Raw genomic sequence first — 6,772 nt, 5'->3', positions numbered from 1 at the left:
AGAGCCTAAGCTTGGGGATGCCCCGGAAGACATCCCCTCTTTCGTCTTCGTTCATCGGTATCTTTACTTGGAGCTATATTTTTATTTACCACATGATATGTGTTTTTCTTGGAGCGTCATTTTATTTTATTTAGTTTGCTTTCTGTTTGAATAAAATATCAAGATCTGAAATTATTAAATGTTAGAGAGTCTTCACATTGTTGCGTAATTATTCGACTATTCATTTTTTCTGACTATATACTGCAAGGCAACAGCCTCACAGTGCTTTATTAAAACTCAGCATAAAAAGTCCAAGGTACAATACAAGAGGAAACAAGAACTAACTATCTAGGGTAAAGAGGCTAACCAGTCTAGTAGTTTATCTCTATATTTACATTTGATCATATGAGTTAACAGAGTTAAATCATGTACAAAATTCCTTCTCCAGGCTCTGAAGCTTGGTGTCTCATTCCTAAAGATTTTGCCATTCCTTTGAGTCCAAATGTTCCAGGTGGCAGTAAAAACCACTTCTATGAAGAAGGGCAAACCAAACTCATCTCTAGCCGAAGAAGCCATGGAGTAGGTTGACTGATGAGGTTGAACCTGCCAAGAAATCCCAAGATAATTCCAAACTCTCTGGCTGAAATTGCATGTGAAGAAGAGGTGAATTCTGTCTTCATGAGTTTGAGATTGGCAAAGCACATAGGAATCATCCTGGATAATCCAGTGCCTGCGCTGCATCATATCCCTTGTGTAAAGGCGATCCATAAGAAGAAGCCATCCAAAGACTCTGATCTTGAGAGTGCAAGAGCATTTCCATATCCATTTGAAAATAGGATCTACCACAATGCTAGAGAAAGCATAGTCATAATATATCTTGGTGTGGAATTCACCAAACTTAGATGGCCATCTCCAAATGTCCTTACTGTTAGGATCAAGCTCAACAGGAAGGAGCATGGACTGAAGTTGATCAAACTCTTGGAAAGCCTCTAGAGACAGAGGTAGATGGAAGCTCTTACTCAAATTAGGCAGTTCGAGGACATCCTTAACAGTGGCCAAGTCATCAATCACAAAGGAATGGAGTCTTGGAAACCGATCCTTAAGAATAACAATATTGCCACTAATTTCCCATTTATCCAGCCAGAACACCACAGAGTCGCCAGCATGAACCTGCGGCATTGCTAGTTTACAAAAATTTTCATAAAGCTTAAGCACGTCACGCCACCAGAAGGAACCACACATCTGGGTAGCTTGTGGAGCCGAGGATTGATAATAGGAGTCCCAGATTAAATTCACCCATGGAATATCCATCTTGCTAAAGAACTTGAAAAGATGTTTAATCAAAAGAGCATCATTCTGCACACTCAGGTCAAGAACTCCCAAACCACCATATTTCTTTGGTCTGCTAACCATCTCCCAAGCTGCTAAAGACTGTCGAGGCATGTCCGAATTACCTCTCCAAAGACATTGACGTTCAATTCTCTCAATCTGCTTAAGTATATTGGCATTGAAGTGAGGACCGATTGGAGCAACTGGAGTCTACTGCCCTAATTGAGGAGGCAAGAAGAAGCTGACAACCTTCTCTCAATACGATCGACCAATGGCATCAGATCAGATATTGTAGGTCTCATTGTTCCCATAGGCAAACCAAGGTAGGTAAAGGGAAGAGTACCAATAGTGCAACCAAGCAAGCTAGAAAGTCTAGAGCCCTCTTCATCAGACATATTTATTGGGATCATCAAAGACTTACTGAAGTTGACTTTCAAACCAGTTGAGACAGCGAAAACTTCAAGCATCTCCTTAAGTGCAATTAGTTGAGAGTCAACAGCAGGTAGAACAATAAGGGTGTCGTCGGAGTACTGCACAATTGGAAAGTCATTGGACTTGGTGGGTATTGGCAAAGTGAGTATGTTGCGTCGACACATATCATTAACTACTGACTGTAGCAAGTCCACTGCAATGACAAATAAAAGTGGCGACAAAGGATCACCCTGACGAACTCCAGATCGACACTTGAAATGCTGGCTAGGAACCCCATTCAATAGAACTGAAGATGACCTAGAAGATAGCAAACTGTCAACCCACGCCCTCCAACGATCATCAAAACCCTTGCATTTCAAAATTCTAAGGATGGCTTCATGCTCAAGGGTATCAAATGCCTTTGTAAAGTCAAGTTTTAACAGAACTATAGGTCTCTTGGAAGCTTTACATTGGTGGATATATTCAAAACACCAGGCAAGACAATCTTGGATGGAACGGCATTTGAGGAAACCATACTGGTTTTGGTGGATGCAGCTAAGGATAACCTTCTGCAAACGATTGGCCAGAAGCTTGGTGAGAAATTTTAAACAAGTGTTTGTGAGAGAGATGGGCCGAAAATCACCAACAAACTCCGGGCTCAGCTTCTTGGGTATAAGAGTTATGAAGGATGTATTTAAACACTCCAAGTTACATTTGCCCTCATAAAACTCTTTGACCAAATCCAAAAAATCAGCTTTGAGGATATGCTAGCACTTCTTTAAGAAGAGTCCCATAAAGCCATCCGGACCAGGAGCACGATCCAGAGGTAAATGCTTGATAACCTCATCCACTTCATCCTCAGAGAAGGGTTTAGATAAATCCTCCAACCCATCAACTCTAACTAGGAGATTCTCCAAGTCAAAGCCCATCTGAATACCTTGAGCGTGACCCACATGCGGTTTTTGAATTCATACCAAAACATTCCAGCAAGTTGTTGATGATCAGTCACCACATCTCCAACATCATTTTTAATAGAGGAGATGGTGTTCTTGCGGTACCTTTTAGTGGCCATGGCCTGAAAAAACTTTGAGTTCTCTTCACCAATCTTGATGAAACGAATGGTGCAATGGTGCTTCCAGTAAATAAATTGTAAATGAAGGATTTCCTCTAAATGCAACTTCACAATTCGATGAAAATTCGACTCTGGCCATGTTAAAGTACGCAGTTCCTCAAGGCCATCAAAATATAAAATGACCGTGTTACAATCTGCAATGAGTGCTTTAATATTGGAAAGATCCACATGCCATTTTTAAGAGCAACTCTGAGAGCTTTAAACTTGGCAGAGATAGAACCAGCAGCACATTTTTTAATCCTGGAAGGCTTATTCCAAACATCCTGGACACATTCCATAAACCCTGGAAGATTGACCCAATAATTCTCAAAACGGAACAGCTTGGCCTTTGGAATGCATGTTGCAATATTAACTACACATGGAACGTGGTGTGAAGCAGTACGTGCCAATGGCAAAACCAAAGTGTTGGGGTGATTATTAGTCCTAGAGACAGATGTAAAGAACCAATCGATCTGCTCTAACAAAGGAATAGTCTGCATGTTGGACCAAGTATACTGATGACCTTTAATTGGCAGCTCAACAAGGCCCAGATGGCCAATAATTTCATTAAAGAGGAAAATATCATGGACATTACCCCCAGGTAAATTGCGATTATCCAACGAGCGCATAAAGTTAAAATTGCCAACCAACAACCAGTTGTCATCGAAATGGATGTCCAAATTGTATAACCATTGCACAAATTCATCGCGAGCGGGTTCTGACAAGGACCATAAACAAAGACCAAGGTCCAAACTTCAGACGTGTGCATGGAACGAAACTCCACGATAATACCATAGGGTTTAGCTTGAACTAACTTTCCAGCAAAAAGGAGGAATTCCAAATAACCACAATTCCAGCAGATGCACCGACGGATGGTACATACACAAAGTTATCAAAGCGCCATGGGCAAAATTTCCTAAGGAAACGCTGATCAATATGTGTGCATTTGGTTTCTTGAAGGCAAATAATCGAACAACCAGGTTCATCGATTTTTTGCTTGACTGCTAACTGATGGGCTTCAGAGTTAAGGCCCCGTACATTCCAACACAGGACCTTCCAGTCTCTAAACGTGTTGCAATTCATTACAACCCAAAATAAGATCAACATGAAGGAGACCACACAGTGATCTACCCGACCCAAAAGCCAAGTCCACACGATAATTCAACACAAATGAAACAAAGAACATAAAATGACGATTATTAAGGTACGCCATGGACCCAAGCAGCCGGGATTGTCACTTATCATCGGAGTTGCTGCTGGTGTGAGACTTGGACGGATCAACTACAAGCTTCTCCGCAGAGATCTTCTCAGGTGCAATCTGCAGGTGCACTCCAATACGCTGAACATCAGAGATAGATGTGGGAGGTGGCACTTCTGCTTCAAGATTATCTGACGCAGCTGGAGGTGGAGCAGATTGAGTAGGAAGAGATCTCTTCATTTTCTTGAACCGAGAACTCTGGGGCAGAGCAACTGGCTTATGTTGGATCTGACGAAAACCATCTCGGAGAGCACTGAGCCTCGCACTGCGACAAACTTCAGATTCGACCAACACTTGATTAGCTGCAGACTTGCGGGTTCTTTTCTTGGAGATCTTAGCGGTGGTAGTGAACTGAAAAGATTCAATGACAGGGTCAGAGACTGTATCCAAACAAAGAGCACGAGCCACCGGCCTCTTAACAGGGGAAAAACATATTGCAGCCTGACCACCAGAAGGAGCAGACAAGAGGCAACAGCCAAGCAGGTCATCAGGCACAGTGAAATCCTAGGACTGGTTGGAGAGCATGAAAAACTTCAGAAGAGGCTGCATCATGGGTTTAGGGATTGTAATGGTGTCAAAACACTGCATCATACTGGAAAAAGTATGTGTCCATTGCATCTCAGGTGGCAGAACTGGCCCAAAGACAGTGAGTACTTGACCAATGTGAAGAACTTGCTGAACTGGTGCTTGTTGAACTTGATGAGCAACAAGAGGAGGTTGAAACAACACTACAGCACTATTCATTGATCTTCACTTATATCTTTCGGAGTAGTTTGTCATTTGCTCTAGTACTTCACTTATATCTTTTAGAGCATGGTGGTAGTTTTATTTCGAAGAAAAAGATGAACTCTCATGCTTCCCTTAGATTATTTTGAGAGTCTTAAATAGCATGGTAATTTGCTTAAATAATCCTAATATGCTAGGCATCCAAGAATAGTAAAAACTTTCATATAGAGTATTGAATACTAAGAGAAGTTTGATGCTTGATGATTGTTTTGAGATATGGAAGTAATAATATTAAAGTCGTGCTAGTTGAGTAGTTGTGAATTTGAGAAATGCTTGTGTTGAAGTTTGCAAATCCTGTAGCATGCACGTATGATAAACGTTATGCAACAAATTTGAAGCATGAGGTGTTATTTGAATGTCTTCCTTATGAGTGGCGGTCGGGGACGAGCAGGAGCATGCACGTAGTGCCGAGTTTTTGATGACTTGTAGATTTTTGCAATAAGTATGTGAGTTCTTTATGACTAATGTTGAGTCCATGATTATACGCCACTCTCACCCTTCCATCCTTGCTAGCCTCTTTGGTACCGTGCATTGCCCTTTCTCACATTGAGAGTTGGCGCAAACTTCGTCGGTGCATCCAAACCCCGTGATATGATGCTCTTTCACACATAAACCTCCTTATATCTTCCTCAAAATAGCCACCATACCTACCTATTATGGCATTTCCATAGCCATTCCGAGATATATTGCCATGCAACTTTCCACCATTCAGTTTATCATGACACATTCATCATTGTCACATTGCTTTGCATGATCATGTAGTTGACATCGTATTTGTGGCAAAGCCACCGTTCATAATTTTTCATACATGTCACACTTGATTCATCGCAATCCCGGTACACCGCCAGAGGCATTCATATAGAGTCATATCTTGTTCTAAGTATCGAGTTGTAATTCTTGAGTTGTAAGTAAATAGAAGTGTGATGATCATCATTTCTAGAGCATTATCCCAAGTGAGGAATAAAAGAAAAAAAAGAAGAAAGGCCATAAAAAAGAGAAGGCCCAAAAAAAAGAGAAAGGCCATACAAGAAAAAAAGGAGAAGGCCCAAAAAAATGAAAAAAATGAAAATGAGAGAAAAAGAGAGAAGGGACAATGCTAGTATCCTTTTACCACACTTGTGCTTCAAAGTAGCACCATAACCTTCATGATAGAGAGTCTCTTGTTTTGTCACTTTCACATACTAGTGGGAAATTTTCGTTATAGAATTGGCTTGTATATTCCAACAATGGGCCTCCTCAAGTGCCCTAGGTCTTCGTGAGCAAGCAAGTTGGATGCACACCCACTTAGTTTCTTTCGTTGAGCTTTCATACATTTATAGCTCTAGTGCATCCGTTGCATGGCAATCCCTACTCCTTACATTAACATCAATCGATGGGCATCTCCATAGCTCATTGATTAGCCTCGTTGATGTGAGACTTTCTCCTTTTTGTCTTCTCCACATAACCCCCTCATTATTCTATTCCACCCATAGTGCTATATCCATGGCTCGCGCTCATGTATTGCGTGAAAGTTTATAGGTTTGAGATTACTAAAGTATGAAACAATTGCTTGGCTTGTCATCGGGGTTGTGCATGATGAGAGCATTCTTGTGTGACGAAAATGAAACATGACTAAACCATATGATTTTGTAGGGATGAACTTTCTTTGGCCATGTTATTTTGAGAAGACATAATTGCTTAGTTAGTATGCTTGAAGTATTATCATTTTTATGTCAATATGAACTTTTGTCTTGAATCTTTCGGATCTGAATATTCATGCCACAATTAAGAAGAATTACATTGAAATTATGCCAAGTAGCACTCCGCATCAAAAATTCTGTTTTTATCATTTACCTACTCGAGGACGAGCAGGAATTAAGCTTGGGGATGCTGATTGTCTCCAATGTATCTATAATTTT

This window comes from Triticum urartu, chromosome 7 (genome assembly GCF_003073215.2).
Source record: "Triticum urartu cultivar G1812 chromosome 7, Tu2.1, whole genome shotgun sequence".
NCBI classification, from domain to species: Eukaryota; Viridiplantae; Streptophyta; class Magnoliopsida; order Poales; family Poaceae; genus Triticum; species Triticum urartu.
This window is presented reverse-complemented; position numbering follows the sequence as displayed.